This window comes from Nyctibius grandis, chromosome 2 (assembly GCF_013368605.1).
Source record: "Nyctibius grandis isolate bNycGra1 chromosome 2, bNycGra1.pri, whole genome shotgun sequence".
Classification (NCBI taxonomy): Eukaryota; Metazoa; Chordata; class Aves; order Nyctibiiformes; family Nyctibiidae; genus Nyctibius; species Nyctibius grandis.
The window spans coordinates 26612464-26628424 of record NC_090659.1 but is presented as its reverse complement, the minus strand read 5'-3'; positions in this window follow the sequence as shown (position 1 = coordinate 26628424).

Here is a 15961-nt window from a genome sequence, read left to right as displayed (position 1 = left end):
CTAGGGAAGCAGGGAATATACAAACATAATTCCCTCTTCAGCTGGAGTTGGCGGGTGGGGGGGGGGGCGGAGAATAGGAGGAAAGCATAATCAGCTCTTTTTCAAAGTGGAAGTACTTGCTCTGATTAGTTCTAGTGAAAAACAGGGTTAGTAAAAGGTGATATTGCGTTTCAAGAAGTCAGTGAAGCTGCCCAGGAGCCTCCTGATCTGGGATCTCAGAGCTATAGTGCTTTAGCAGAGGCATACACACAGCAAAGCTCACTCAGGGGAAGGCTGAGGTTCCTCACAGATGTTCATTTAACTTTGCTCTTTGCCATTAGCAGAGACTCTGAGGAGATGACTGCCCTGATAGTGGAGTTCCATGTGTCTGTTCTCTATGGAACCAGCATTTACATCTTTTTTTTGCATAGTAGTTACAAGTCATATCCCTATGCCTCACCACTACCTTCTCCCCTCAAAATATTTGCACTTGGACTGTTTTCTGAGGTTTCAAAACACCTTTTTCCTTGCCTTTTGGCCATCCCTTTCCTGTGTACCTTCACAGCTATAAAGCCTAAGCCTCTGTTGCTTTATTCAAAATCAAGATATCTTATTTCTCATGGTCTTGACACTGTACTTTAGACCAGTAGCATATCTGTGTATTGCTGGACCATTATAGTAAGGAAGGATTAGCAGCGGTACTGCCTGTGTCAAGGACCTGACTTCAAGCCTCAAGAGATTTCTAAGGCTCCTGGCTACGTGACAAGGATTTTAAAGTCTTTGGAAAGTGCAGAGTATAAACAAGAACAGGAGTAGAAAATGCAAACCAGGAGGAACAGAATCAAGTCACTCTTGGAGAGAAAAAGTGGGGAAAAAAAGGGTAAAATCAGATGCAGAGAGGTATGTTCAAGATTTTGGGTTAAATCTGCCTTAGCTCTACAGGCATCTGCAGCAGGCACTGAGAGCTCACGCTCACAGCTGCAAGCTAAAGCTAGATTTCCTCTTGCCAAAGAACAGTCAGAACAAATAGGCTACCTTAGCCTACACTTTAACAAGCCAAATGTTGCCAGGCCTCTGCAGGCTGCCCTGTTATGTGAAACAAATTCATGGTATATTTACTTTTTCTAAATGTTGCAGCTCTGCTTTCTTTTTTAGCTCAGTTTCGAGGGCAGCTTGCAAGCAACTCCTCTTTTCTGCTTCCCAATTAGAGAATCACTTTGACATATTTTTTCTGTCACAGCCCTGCAATGAGGACACATGCCGTGACCTCCTCTGCTTAGTTTAGTGGCACATGTTTTTTAACCCTTTCCTCGGGGGTCATGCATCGCGAACTTACCCAAGAGAAAGATATTGTGACAAAACAGTCGTGGCACATCATTACATACAAGGGCATGGAAAGAGACCTGAGGAGATCATTTAATTCGCTACACCATCCAAAAGTAGGGTTGACTATATCTAAACCTTTACAAGCACAAATACAATCTGGGCAGAGAATGGATTGAGAGCAGCCCTGAGGAGAAGGACTTGGGGGTGATGGTGGATGAGAAGATCAACATGAGCAGGAAATGTGCACTTGCAGCGCCGAAGGCCAACCGTATCCTGGGCTGCATCAAAAGCAGTGTGGCCGGCAGGTCGAGGGAGGTGATTCTCATCCTCTCCTCTGGTCTCATGAGACCCCACGTGGAGTACTGCATCCAGCTCTGGGGCCCCCAATATAAGAAGGACATGGAGCTGTTGGAGCAAGTCAGGAGGAGGGCCACGAAGATGATCAGAGGGATGGAGCACCTCTCCTATGAAGACAGGCTGAGAGAGTTGGGGCTGTTCAGCCTGGAGAAGAGAAGGCTCTGACGGCATGTAGTAATAGGATGAGGAGTAATGGTTTTAAACTGAAAGAGGGTAGATTTAGATTAGATATTACGAAGAAATTCTTTACTGTGAGAGTGGTGAGACACTGGAACAGGTTGCCCAGAGAAGTTGTAGATGCCTCCTCCCTGGCAGTGTTCAAGGCAAGGTTGGATGGGGCTTTGAGCAACCTGGTCTAGTGGAATATGTCCCTGCCAATGGCAGGGGGGTTGGAACTAGATGACCTTTAAGGTCGCTTCCAACCCAAACCATTCTATGATTCTATGATTCAATGGTTTATCTAAACTGTTGTCCTGGTTTCAGCTGGGACAGAGTTAGTTTTCTTCCTAGTAGCTGGTATAGTGCTGTGTTTTGGATTTAGTATGAGAATAATGTTGATAACACACTGATGTTTTAGTTGTTGCTAAGCACCAAGTCAAGGAGTTTTCAGCTTCTCACACTTTGCCAGCGAGAGGGCTGGAGGTGCACAAGAAGCTGGGAGGGGAAGCAGCCAGGACAGCTGACCCAAACAGGCCAAAGGGATATTCCGTACCAAGTGACATCATGCTTAGCATATAAACTGGGAGGAGCTGGCCGGAGGACGGTGATCACTGCTTGGGGACGGACTGGGCATCGATCAGCAGGTGGTGAGCAATTGCATTATTGTTGTTATTTTCTGTCCTGTTAAACTGTCTTTATCTCAACCCACAAGTTTTACTTCTTTTTCCCAATTCTCTTACCCATCCCACTGGCGGGGGGAAGGAGTGAGCGAGTGGCTGCATGGTGCTTAGTTGCCGGCTCGGGTTAAACCACAACAAATGTTCTTAAAGGCACCTAAGGATATATGTTAACAGCCACCTACTGCAATTATTTCCAGTCCTTCATTGCCTTCTGTGTAAGAATGTTTTTTCATTATGGACATTAGGAATTTAAGCCCTGCAGCAGCTTTTTGCATATTTTAATATTTTCAGCAGATTTTCCCTCAGCCTTCTCTTCTCTAGGTTATACAACCCACTTCCTTCAATTCTTTCTTACAGGCTGTGTTTTCATGCCCTCTGATTATTCGAGTTTCTCTCCTCTATACTTTCTCCAATCAGTGAACATCTTTCTTGAGCTCAAAACTAATCACACTATTCCAGCTGAAGCTTCACTAACACTGAATAATGTGGAAGGATTGCTTCAGGTTATCTCATGATGCCACCCAGTATCACATTTAGCTTTCTCATAACAACATAATGTTATTGACTTGTGCTCTACTGTGACCCACCATAACCCCCGTATCTTCTCCTGGTGAAGGTTTGTATTTGTACAGCTGATTATTCTTTCCTGTCTGCTGCATCTTTCAGGTGTCCCTTCTGTTTACTTTAGGCAGTGCCTTCAATTTGTCAGGATTGCTTTGAGTACTAATTTACATTTGCAGTCCCTCCTGCTTAACGCCATGTGCAAATACAGTGACCATCCTCCCTATCCCATCATCTCGGTCATCAGTGAAAATATGAAGGGCCCCAACTGACGTAATCTCCCATTAGTTCCATCTAGACCATGTTTCCTCATTTTATTTATGAGAATATCACCAGAGAGACTATGTTAAAAGTGGCAGTGTGTCTCCTATTGATCTCCACAGCTGCTGTGTGATTACACCTGGATCTGGGTTCTTTGAGTTAATATTGTCCTTCTTTTTTTGTATGTACAGTATATTGATCTGTACCTATGACTTTCTGCAAAAAGAATGACAGTAAAAGTAATAAATAATAGTAATGGAATTTCTCTTTTTTTTTGAGGAAAGAAATAGCACATTGTTTCAGCTTGCAGATTGAGACTGGAGAGGACATGTCTACCTATGCAATAGGTGTCTAACCTCCTGTTATACTCCACGGGCATCTAGTCAGGACAGTCTGTTCAGTCTAGAAGGCTACTCAGCTCACCCAGAGGTGTACACTGATGTCTAGTCAGGTGAGTTGACTCTAGACACAGTCGTCTCAACTGGATCTCCACCGAATGCAGCAGGAAGTTAGACATAAGCCTGATTCTGGGTGCCTTGATCTGTGAGCCAAATCCCGCCTGCTAAGTTCTGTATAACACACAGGACTGATAATGTGCTGTATTCAGTATATTCTAGTCATATTTTGGTACACATTTTTAGAGTGCAGAAGAAAATCAGCAAGAAGGGTAATATTTATAGTGCAAATAGGAGTAACGTGGCAACACGAATTTGTTATTGCTGATCTCAGTAACTACTTACAGTAGTGATCTGTCATGTGAAAGGGATAGTGAGTCTTCTTAACCCTGACCTATGAGGTCATCTTAAATTACTAACATTGCTTACATTTATAGTAATTGGGCTTTATCCTGTGAAAAAACAGGGGACTGGGGAGGAAAATAAAGTAATAACAGAATGAGAAGCATGCACCAGCAATACTGTTAAAATTTGTTTCTCTTATAACTTGATTTCCTTTCAAAACTTCTTATCATATACATGAGATGGAGGTTTGGATACTGCTATGAGAGATCACAAAATGGGGAAGGATTTTTTGTACAGATGTAGTTTCAGCTAAGGAAGTTTTATCTGGAACACCGAACAATTTGCTATTTCAGATATTCACAACCATCAGGTTTCTTTTCCTGCACAAGTAGAGAAAAAGACGAGGAATTTGTGAGAATCCAAGTGAAATAAGTATGCACTAAAGTAAGAAACAAAAGTAGCTCTACAGGCTGCAGAATTACAAAGCCTATCTGGTTTGGATTTAGGCTTTGGTTTTGGGGTTTTTTTTTCCAAATGTCTCTTGCCCTTCTGGACTCTCCTTTGTCTATAGCATGGTTGCAGACAGTTCTTCCTTGGAGGCATCACTTTACATTTCCTTTTCTACCTGTCACTGATTCTCAGCTGTAAAGACTTAAATATCATGTAAGTATGAAGCTGAAGGTGGATGACAAAATTTGCTCTTCAAAAGCCTTGGCTGCTAACTGAATATCTGAACTTTGTCTCCCCTTTAGTTGCCCCAGCTGCATAAACTTGGATGCTGTAAGACAGGCTCTCCTGGCTGAAGTTCTTGTAGACTGGCAATATCAACCTTGTTTGTCCCTGAACAAACCTCACGTCAACTTATGTTAAGTGCAAGAAGGAGCAAGAGCTCATAGTCATGGTATTTCATGAAATCTCATGAAATGACAAGAGTGTTAGAGCAACTGTGTTGTTAACACACGTCACCACTGTAGCTGCAGCACTGGGAGAGGCCATCTACATGCTGGCCCCACAGCCCAGGCTCACTCTAACCACCAAACTTTTTAATTCATCCCTGGGACAGAAAGTTAGAAGCAGTTGTTATAAATCTAACCTTTCCATTCGCTGCCAGGGCTTCAACAGGGCATTTGGCACCTCCTGATTCCTCTTTGATATCCATGCAAGATCCTTACCATCCCACAGCTGGCAAGAGGACGCCCTCCTTGTAAAGTTTGCTTTTGTAAAAGTTTGCTGTCCCAAACATCTGTTCATCCCAGGAGGCTTGGGAGTGTAAAAACATGGTGGGCAAGATTTGGGGTTATGTCAGGCTCTTCCATGAGTATGATGTGATATTACTGGCAGCTTCAGGTGTAATAAGACAAGTGGAGTGCAGTGATTTTGCCTTTTCATGTTTTGCAGATTTAGGGACCATTCCTTTCCCCTTCTGCTCTCTAGAGCCATCCCCTGGTACTATCCGGGACACTTACACTCTTCATCCTCCTGAGCTGACACAGACCCTCCTTGTGATGCCTGGTATCACTTTTACAGTGTGAAATAAACACAGCTTTTAAAAGCCTGGCTTTGTTAGACAAAATGGCAAGACCTTACGTGTGATTTAATTGCAGTCCACTGATTTGGGGTTTGCTGCTAGCATAAAGCTTTCTTCCACTTATTTCTGCCTACTTTCCAGCCTACCAGATCTCACAGAAGGGATGAGTAGAACTGGGAATGACACACTTTGCAGTAGATGCAAGCCTGCCAAATTTCCCTTGCTGAGCACAAAAGTTGCACAGAAGCCTGCTTCTTCATGCCTTCCACTTCATTTCTCTTGTGCAATGACCCTCCTCTCAATCACGCAGCCTCTGCACTGCTCTCCCCATTCCACAACTCGACACACCCTTATGCAGCCATGCAGCAAAATGTGCCAGATTCTTCCACTGTCCCGTGCTCCCGGGCCATAACGTATCTCATTCTGGAGCTGAAGGTCCATGGGATCCTTTTAGACTGGGATGCAAGGTAGACCTTAAGGGAGGTTCCCTGGCTGTGTGGACCTGCACAAAGAGACTCTGACACCATAGTCATCCTGCAATGGTAGCCAAGTGCACACAATACCTCCAGCCGTGGTAGCATAGCCTAGCCAAGGTGGATCCACTAGCAGCCTTATGTCCCGTATGCACCACGCAGCACCGTGTACGCAGGACAAAAGTCATCCTCAAACAGCTTTCGAAAGAAACCATTTCTCAGCTCGTGGGGAATCTAGCTATTAACCCGAGCTGTGAAAATCGGGAGACCAGCTCTGCTTTCCTGGCTCTCTCCTTGCAGGACAGGGCTAGGCCAGCGGTGCGTGTCCCGCAGGAGCTGCAGCGCTGCTCTTCCCGGGAGCGGCGGGACGTGAGCTCCACCTAAAGGCTCAGCCCCAGCCCCAGCCCCAGCCCCAGCCCCAGCTCTCCCCCGGGAAGGAAGGAGGAAATCCGGAGGGATTTCATCATTCCTGAGCCTCCCGCTGTGCTCCACCTCCAGGGAAAAGCTTGGGTTACCCAGCAAAGTGTAGGAGCAGCCAGTAATGCCCTTTGCCTCTGTTGCAGCCAGGTGTGCTACTGACCTAGCATCATTTTGTATTTATCACCTTTTGTTTTATTGCTTTCAAGGTCATTCATGCAGTTATTTTGTCTGATAGCAATGGCACTACTAGGTTTAAACACATAAAAAGATATTTATGAATATATAAAAGTAGATTTGTGTGTGCCTCTGTATGTTTCTCTTTTATATCTTGCTGAGAGACTGTAACATCATACTAATTTCCCACAAAGCCGTGATTATCCAAGTCAAGGCTAGAAACTATAGCTTTTCCCATCCTAGAGTAAACACAGTCTCGCCCTCCCTGTTTCTCTGTCCCTCTGTGTATGCACGTATGTGTGTGTGTGCACATACACATACACAGCACCTGTATCTATCATTACAGTTTAAGGGAAAAAAGATCGAAAAGTAGTCATTAATGAGATTTCAACACCAGGTCACCAAATAGATAGCCCCAATGTCACGGACTCTATGGTGCCTGCAGATGAAAAGCCAAGATTAGCACATCATTCAGTCTTTGAAACAAGATGCAAAAGAGGAAAGAAGAGGGTGATGCATATATTTCCCCCCTGAGGCTGTTTCCAAATTGGAGAATAAAGAGGAAGAGAGGTGGACTACCAGCTCCTGGTTGTCAAGGCTGAAAGGCAGCAGCAAATATAAACAAACAACATGGGAGAAATTAGGAAGCACAGGGATGGGTTCTCCCAGTGTAGGGACTCTCTTGCACTTCAAAGGGAAAGAAATACGTGAGGCAGTAGTAACTCTAGTCCCCGGAGCAGTAATATTTAAACATATCTAGCTCATATAAAATTAGAATCGATTTTAAGTCTGCACAGTCTTGCTGCAGCAGGTCACAGGTTTCTTCCTCCAGCATCCCATTTCCAGTTACTGGGAATGTTTGGACAAGCTTTGTATGTGACAATGTGGAGATGTGTCTGACAGTAGCAGTGGCATCCCAGCAGCATGATTGTTTCCACATGTTAGAGGTGCAGGGTGGGTGAGGAGGAGCAGGGCAGGCGAAAGCAATGAAGAAAACTTAAATGAGCATAACTCTGAATTTTCCTCAGTTAAGGGCAGCTGACTGGTGAGCATCTGATGTGAGGACTGCCAGTATCCTGACACCATGCATCGCAGAACCGGATCCTTCCCCCTCTCTTCCCTCCTTGCCTCCCCATCACCCTCAGGCAGGAGGCTTTTCGGTGCTGTCCAGGGTTTGTTCTCACTGAAGTTACTGACTGCTCTCTTTCTGTGTGAATGAAAGTAGAGTTAAGTCAATACTGAGCATCTTTGAAAAATCCCACTCAGAATTCATTTAGTGTTTATTCAGTTAAGTATTAATTATGGGTTCTTTTTAGCTAAAGAAAATCCCTTACTGCCATTTCATCAAAGTGTAGAATATGGTGTCTTAGTTTCCCCAAGCATCCTCTGCTGCATTTCATCTTCTGATGTATTTTTCCTGCAGTTACAGTCTGTAGAAAAGAACTACATTTTTAAATATAATTCCCGATATGAGGAATAGCACAATTTCTAAACACTATGCAATGATTTTGTTAAAGTGCCAATAATGTCTTTGTCAATACTCTAAAGGGATCAAAACAACAGTTGGGAAGATCTGCAATTTAAAAACTAAGAGACCCATAGAAAGCACAGATGAAAAGACTAAATGTAGACATACTGCTTCATATGGGATCACTCTGACCCCTTTTATAGAAGAAGCAACAGAACTTTATGTCTGGAATATTTATTTGGCTTCAACAAGTGACCCCTGATGTGACCACAGAGAGCTGTAATTGAGCAGTCAGCTGAGGGACTTAGGTGGATTTGGGTACCTACTGTGATGTCTCACTTCAGGAGAATGATGAGTGATTCAAGCCACCTGCTTGCTAAATTTTGTCCATCTTGCAATCGGTGGTGAAACATAGCTTCTTTCCAAGAGCAGTGGAAAGGGTCTAGGAGAGGTCTCTGCTCCTCTCCAGCTACCAGGCTCTCAGGGAGTGGTAGAAGGCTGTGAGGCTGAAACGAGATGTCTGTGAAATAGAGCCTTGTTTTGTGCATATGTGTACATATACATATACACAGGAATATAATAAAAAGATCAAGGGTTATTACTTAATAGTAACAAACTTCTCCTCAATAAAGCTGTGGGGCAGGTTGCCCTTGTGAATGTTTCACTTCTGCAAAAGCATTTTTATATTATTTTCATAGAGTAAAGCAGGCAATAAGCGTGCCATTTCAGTACTTGAAATACTTCCAATGTATTTTCAAAACCATTTGTGTGAATTCCACAAATCTAATTTCTAATACACTCAAACACCTACCTGGGACATTTTCAGCCTCAGAGTTTCAGACAGAAGTCTCTCTGACCAGCAGAGGTTATCTCTGCCTTTCCTACAGGGACTACCTGGGAACTTGCATCTGCGTAAAGTCATTTGGCATAGAGAAAACTCAAGCCCAAAGAGAAGCTTAATTTTTCTTTCAATGCTGAGAGCATGCTTAGCTCACTTGGACTGCACTGCTTTTAGTGACAACTGCTTTGGTAATCTTACCACCTCACTTTTGCACAACTCCCATGGGAAAACATGCTCACCCACAACAGTGGAGACTGATTCTAGACCTTCCTCCACTCAAACAGGGGGTTTGATCCCTATCTGTTGCAGAGCTGTGGACTGATGCTTTCAGGGGAGAGGACCTTCCACCTCTCCTCCAGAGTATCAATCATTTTGGAGGCAGAAGTAGACCCAACAAGACAAAGTCTCTAGTGCTTATGGTAGGGAGCTGGGGGAGATGAATCCTGGCACACCACTTACTGCTGTTCCACAGATTAATCCTCTTTTTTATACAGTGATGGTCTGCACTACACAACGTCAGTGCTAACCTCCATTAGTTTTTGTTTCTGGAAAGCCTCAAGAGAATGGAAAATGATGAAATCTTGAGATCCATATAGAGCTTGGAATAGCAATTGTGCATCCGAATGAAAACAGCTCTAACTCAGGGTTTGCTCTTTAATTCTTCCTAGAAAAAAGATCAGATAAAACTATGTAGATTACTTGGGAATGTGATTAACTGTTTTTAATATTTCATTTTCATGGGATGTACTGTTGGTTAGCATCTAAAGGAAGTACTAATTCTGACTCAGACAAATTATAGATGTCCTTTTGTTTTTTCATAGATATTTTTGATTCCTAGACTGCTCCCAAATGGTCTATTAAAAAAAAAAAAAAAAAAAAGCAAAGCAAAACAAACGATTTCGAAATATGCATTCTTGATGCAGGCCAAACAAGATTACTTATTCTCATTAGTGAACTCTGATCTTTTGTATCTTGATGTACATAAAACGTCTTCTTCATATCATAGAACCACCAAGAACCACTTTCAGTGTATTAGCCTGCTTACTAATGTGGTTTGCAGACTAGTGATTACCTCTCCTCTCTCTTTTGAAACATAAATAAGGATTGTGACCCAATGCTTGAAAAATAAAAAGGATAGATTCAGTATCTGGATTTCCAACCAGCTTATTTGTGTATGTGCAACACAGCAAACTTAACTGGAATGCTACTTTCCAACAGAGCCTACTGCACTTTTCTAAGAGTATCTGTCTCAATATCTGTTAGCTATAATGCAGTTTATCTTAGAAGGCTGTCACTTACTTTTACCCTGGATATCGCCTTTTTTTCTTTTTCCAAAGCCCTTGTGTTTTAAATAACTATGGAGTCAAAGAAAGTAAGATACACCCTCACCTACCACCCCTTACACTGACCTTTTTAATGTCATTTTTCAAAAATACTTATGGCCCAAGTCAGAGGAAAAATTCCTTCCTAAGCAGAACTGTGTTTTGTAGAGGGTTTCATCCTGTTTCAGACAAACATAGAATCATAGAATGGTTTGGGTTGGAAGGGACCTTAAAGACCATCTAGTTCCAAACCCCCTGCCATGGGTAGGGACACATTCCATTAGACCAGGTTGTTCAAAGCCCCATCCAACCTTGCCTTGAACACTTCCAGGGAGGAGGCATCCACAACTTCTCTGGGCAACCTGTTCCAGTGTCTCACCACCCTCACAGTAAAGAACTTCTTCGTAATATCTAATCTAAATCTACCCTCTTTCAGTTTAAAACCATTACTTCTCATCCTATCACTACATGCCCTTGTAAAAAGTCCCTCTCCTGCTTTCCTGTAGGCCCCCTTCATGTACTGGAAGGCTGCTATGAGGTCTCCCCAGAGCCTTCTCTTCTCCAGGCTGAACAGTCCCAACTCTCTCAGCCTGTCTTCATAGGAGAGGTGCTCCAGCCCTCTGACCATCCTCGTGGCCCTCCTCTGGACTCGCTCCAAGAGCTCTATGTCCTTCTTATGTTGGGGGCCCCAGAGCTGGACGCAGTACTCCAGGTGGGGTCTCACAAGAGTGGAGTAGAGGGGGAGAATCACCTCCCTTGACCTGCTGGCCACACTTCTTTTGATGCAGCCCAGGATACAGTTGACCTTCTGGGCTGCAAGTGCACATTTCCTGCTCATGTTGAGCTTCTCATCATCTCCCCCAAGTCCTTCTCCTCAGGGCTGCTCTCAATCCATTCTCTGCTCAGCCTGTATTTGTGCTTGGGATTGCCCCAACCCACATTCAGGACCTTGCACTTGGCCTTTTTGAACTTCAAGCAGTTCTCACAGGCCCACCTTTCAAGCCTGTCAAGGTCCCTCTGGATGGCATCCCTTCCCTCCAGCGTGTCGACCACACCAGACAGCTTGGTGTCATCAGCAAACTTGCTGAGGGTGCACTCAATCCCACTGTCCATGTGACGGACAAAGATGTTAAACAGTGCCGGTCCCAATACTGACCCCTGAGGAACACCATTCATCACTGGTCTCCACTTCAACATAGAGCGATTGACCGCAAGTCTTTGAGTGCAACCATCCAGCCAATTCCTTATCCACTGAGTGGTCCATCTGTCAGGTCCATGTCTTTCCAATTTAGAGACAGGGATGTCATGTGGGACAGTGTCAAATGCCTTGCACAAGTCCAGGTAGATTCAGTATTCAGTAAGAAACCACTGTCTTTCAATATGTAGGACTAGACACTGAAAAACCACACACCCACAGAAGGGAGCTCAAGAGCATCTCTTTTCTCATATCAGATCCGAAGAACTGAGGCAAGACACACAAAGCAGCAGAGCATTGGACTATTCCTATGAGACAGTAACCTCTCATCTTTTATTTTTCTCCTCTTTCACAAAAATATTCTGGCTGCAATCTACACATTCTTGTTTGAGTTTCAGGGCTTCATGGTAGATCTGCAAGGACTTGGTGAATAGGTCCAGCTAAGGCTTACGTGAAGGCTCAGCACGGGCTGTGATGTACCATGGACGTCACTCAACTTCACCTCTTCATTATTGCCATGAGCACTCTGACAGTATCTTACAAAAGCCCTGATAAAGGTCACCAGGAGACAGCCAGACTCAGGGTCAATTGTTCGGTAGTAGTTCTCCAAGCTCAGAGGGCAAGGTGAGGTATAAGGAAAGTCAGTGGGGACATTCGCAAGAAAGCAGCAAGTTCTTCAGTTTAATGATTCATACAAGGCTTGAACCAGCAAACCATTTTTGTATCTGTGCAGCTTTAAGCGCTTAACAGATCCACTGCAGCTGGGAGCAGAATAGTTAAAATTTGCTAGGTCATGGGCTCTTACTCTGGCAAATCACAGATTATTTCTGATAGGCACAAAATGTATTGGCACTATAAGGCTTTTCTTACAAGCAAAGGATACCAGCAAAGGTCTAGTGTTTTCCTCTGGTCTCCATGAGTGCAAACACTCCAGCTGAAATGTAACACCACCACTGCTGGGATGTGTGGCTTTCAAAAGTAAGCCAAGCTGGACTCAGAAACTTAATCAAAAGAAAAGTGGGCATAGGGTGGTGAAAGTCTGTATCACATCTCATCTTGAGCAAACCACAGGACGGTCACAGCTGAACTAGCCTTTCTGTTAGGGAAGATGGTGCCTGAAGGGTGAGGCACAGTGAGGGGAAAAAAGGACACAGCCTTCTCATTCAAGTCCCAGTGAGAGGATGCTTTAGCAAAGAAAAAGCCTCATAAGATCATCTGGACAACTAGACATTGCCCTCCCTATTGTTCAGTTTAAGAAGCACTTACATGGTAGTCTGACTTGAAAACCAGAACTTAAGTATCCAGAGTGGTGTCAGGCCAAGAAATCAGGAAGCCATTTCATCTCCAAGCACCATTTAGAGTCTTTCTCATCATGAGCCATATCCTGCAGTTTTTACCTGAAGCCTCATTTTTTTTGCCTCCTGAGTTTTAACACGGGTAGCACTTGTGTGCTTCATTCAACACTTAGTTGCCTAAAATATTGATTAAAAAAGTATCAAAATATGGATTTACAACCAACTTTGGGGCATTGGGCTTTGAAGAATACCTCCTCCTTTTCTTAAATGTTAATATGAAGATTGCCTGATAAAGCCAAAAGGAGAATTTGAAAGTTTGATTCATTGTTTAATATCCAGTTCTAGCTATTTACAAGTATGCTTTATCTTGTCATTCATAATTTCTATTATAATCCTTCCATGAATTTATTAGACTCAACAGTTAAATTAGATAATGTTGAATTCACCTCAACATTTATGCCTGGCAACAGCCTTTGCGGTCACAAGGCAATGATTTCATTAGAGGAACCATGCAAAAGTGGAAGGAATGTGGGGTGTGAGAGGGGAAAAAAAAGCTTTTGTTGAAACATGAATATCTTCTGTGAGACCGATTTGAGCAATTATAGCTCTGGCACTGTGAGAGTGGGAATAAATACCAGCCAAGCTCTTCTCTGACTATAAATATTCCCTTTTTTCCTAAATTGGCTCAGGCATGGTCTCTGCTTAAACCCCTCCTCTCTCCTCACCAGAGTACTGTGATCAGGTCCATGCTGCGCTGCCGCATCCCGCAGCCGTGCAGGAGCGTTGCAAATCGTCACCCAAGTTTCATGTCACGGCCCCCTGGCATCCCATTTTGCACCATCAGAGAAGGCCAGGGGCAGCGCTCTCTGGGAGGGGGTGATGCTGGATATAGCAGTTACCCTTAAAACATTCCCCGTTCCTTAGATAACTGCATAGCATTGCTTGTGTGCAGCAGTCTCTATACCCACACTTAGAAGTCACGCATATTTTGTGGTATAGTTATTTGGTTATCAAAGGTATTGCTGATGTTTCAGATAAGGACTGGAATTTTCTGTACATAATTAACAGTAGAGGTTGGTGCTTTTTTGGATAATGGGATTTTTAGATGCTGGAGGTTGAAAGAGATTGAGAAAGGAACACACATTTGATCTTTCATATAAAGTAGTCTGGTGATAATGCCCAGCTCACGCTGCCATCGCTTGCCCTTTGATGTTCAAACCATGCATCAGACGTAAAAAGAATGACTGACAGTGCTGAAACAATGAGTGGTGTCTAATGAGCTCACTGGGGCTCATCACTCCCGGTTTTGACATTTTAATCTGTGCCCGTCATCTTCTAACAGTTTGATTCACCCTTTTGTTTGCCCACAGCTCTATGTTGTTGAAAACTGGGCATCTCCAGGTCATCTCTGGAAGACAGAGACACTCCTTCTCATGTACCACAAACCTCTCTAACCTGTGTCTGTGGGTGTACTTGTCCCCTGTTTTTTTCCACTTCTGACTGACAGCCATCCAGCTCCAGGATTTGGCTTGCAAGGCCAGTGTCTGTCACCTGCCTGCCTTCACATCCCATACATATGTGCCGTGAGGAGGCAGTGGCAAAGGAATCTGTCTTTGCCCAAGCAGCCACAGTAATTCCTGTGTAGACCACAGGACGACTGCCCTCCCTGGGAGATCTTGGGGCTCCCCTGAAAAGTCAGTGTGCATCCCCGAGCTGCTGCGTATGGCATTTGCTGCAGCACAGGCTGGATGATGCTGCACAGAGGGGCCAAACGCTGGACTTGGACAGGACTTCCCCTCATTACCACGGCGCCCCACCAGACATTGCTGTGCAGGGGAGCCACTCCAGCCTGTCCCAGAGAATAACTGTGGGACTACGCACATGGGTGCAACCAAGGGGTAGAAACTGCACTGACTTTGAATCCTTACACAGCAAAGATGCTCCTGATACCTCATGACTTCTATCAAAAAAATGTCTTACCCAGGTTTATGTGAACATCACTGACATATTGCTGACTGACTAGATATACTGCCATTTAAGGAAATAAGAATTATTATACGTTAGGTTGTTCACAAGAGACTATGACTGAACCTTCCTACAATCTCATGTTGATGGAGGCATGGCAGAGTTTCTCTACAAATACCATTCCGAAACTTGGGATCCTTTGTTATTTTGAGATTGTTTCACCCTGTCAAACACTGCAATTCATTCAGCTCCTCAGAGCATTTCTTTCTGTGATGGTCCTACAGGGGAAAGCAGCTCATGGCCTCACTTGCTTCTTACAGAGAAGCACTGGCTACCCCTGCTCTGCAGGACCCTGCAGCGCTGCCCCCTTACTGTTCTGAGGCCTTGGCTGTGGGACAGCTTCACCTACTGGTGAGGCCTGGGCTCGCGCTAACCCTGCCACAGCCCCCTACATCCTTCTGTCCGCACAAAGGACGCATGGGCCTATGGCCCAGCCAAGAACTGTGTGATTCCCCAAGCAGCTGCCAAGCTGGATGGTGAGTCAACTAGGACTCCACGTAGCAGATCACTAGGTAAATTGAAACACAGCCTTTGTGGTCCAGTGGATAACGCTGGGACTCAAACTCTGCCTTAAACTTCCTATGGGCATGTCAGTGTGATTCCCCTGTGTCTGGGGTTGCCTGTGTTTAAAAGGCAAAATGGTACTCACTTCATGGCCGCAGAGCCATAGATGAAAATAAGTCCTAGGTTTGGTTGTTATTGTGGTGGCTCTGGCTCTGTACATCAACTGGTCTACCCAAGTTAAGAAAAGACTCCACTTAGTACATGTCATTTTAATTGATTAGTTTTTAGTGTTTGAATAATGGCTTTTGTGACAGATGTCATATGTCACATTTCCAGGCTTTTAGAGGGGAATAATGAGTCTCACGACCTTTCACTTCTCAGGAGTTGCTCAGCCACTGAACTGTGATGCTGCACGCTGCAAATAATCACTTCAGCTGGCTAGGGCTGGGTGGTCCCAGCTCTACATTTCATACACAGTTCACTTTTCAATTATTTACTTGTAATTTGTGCTAAACCACAGTTAAAGTTATCCGCCACTTGGCTGCTAGATCAGTAACAGATAACCCTTGCCAACAACACAGTTTGTTTTGAAGGCCAATATAACTAGGAGACTGAGAATAAATCGATAGTTTAAGAGGTCGTATGTGGGAACT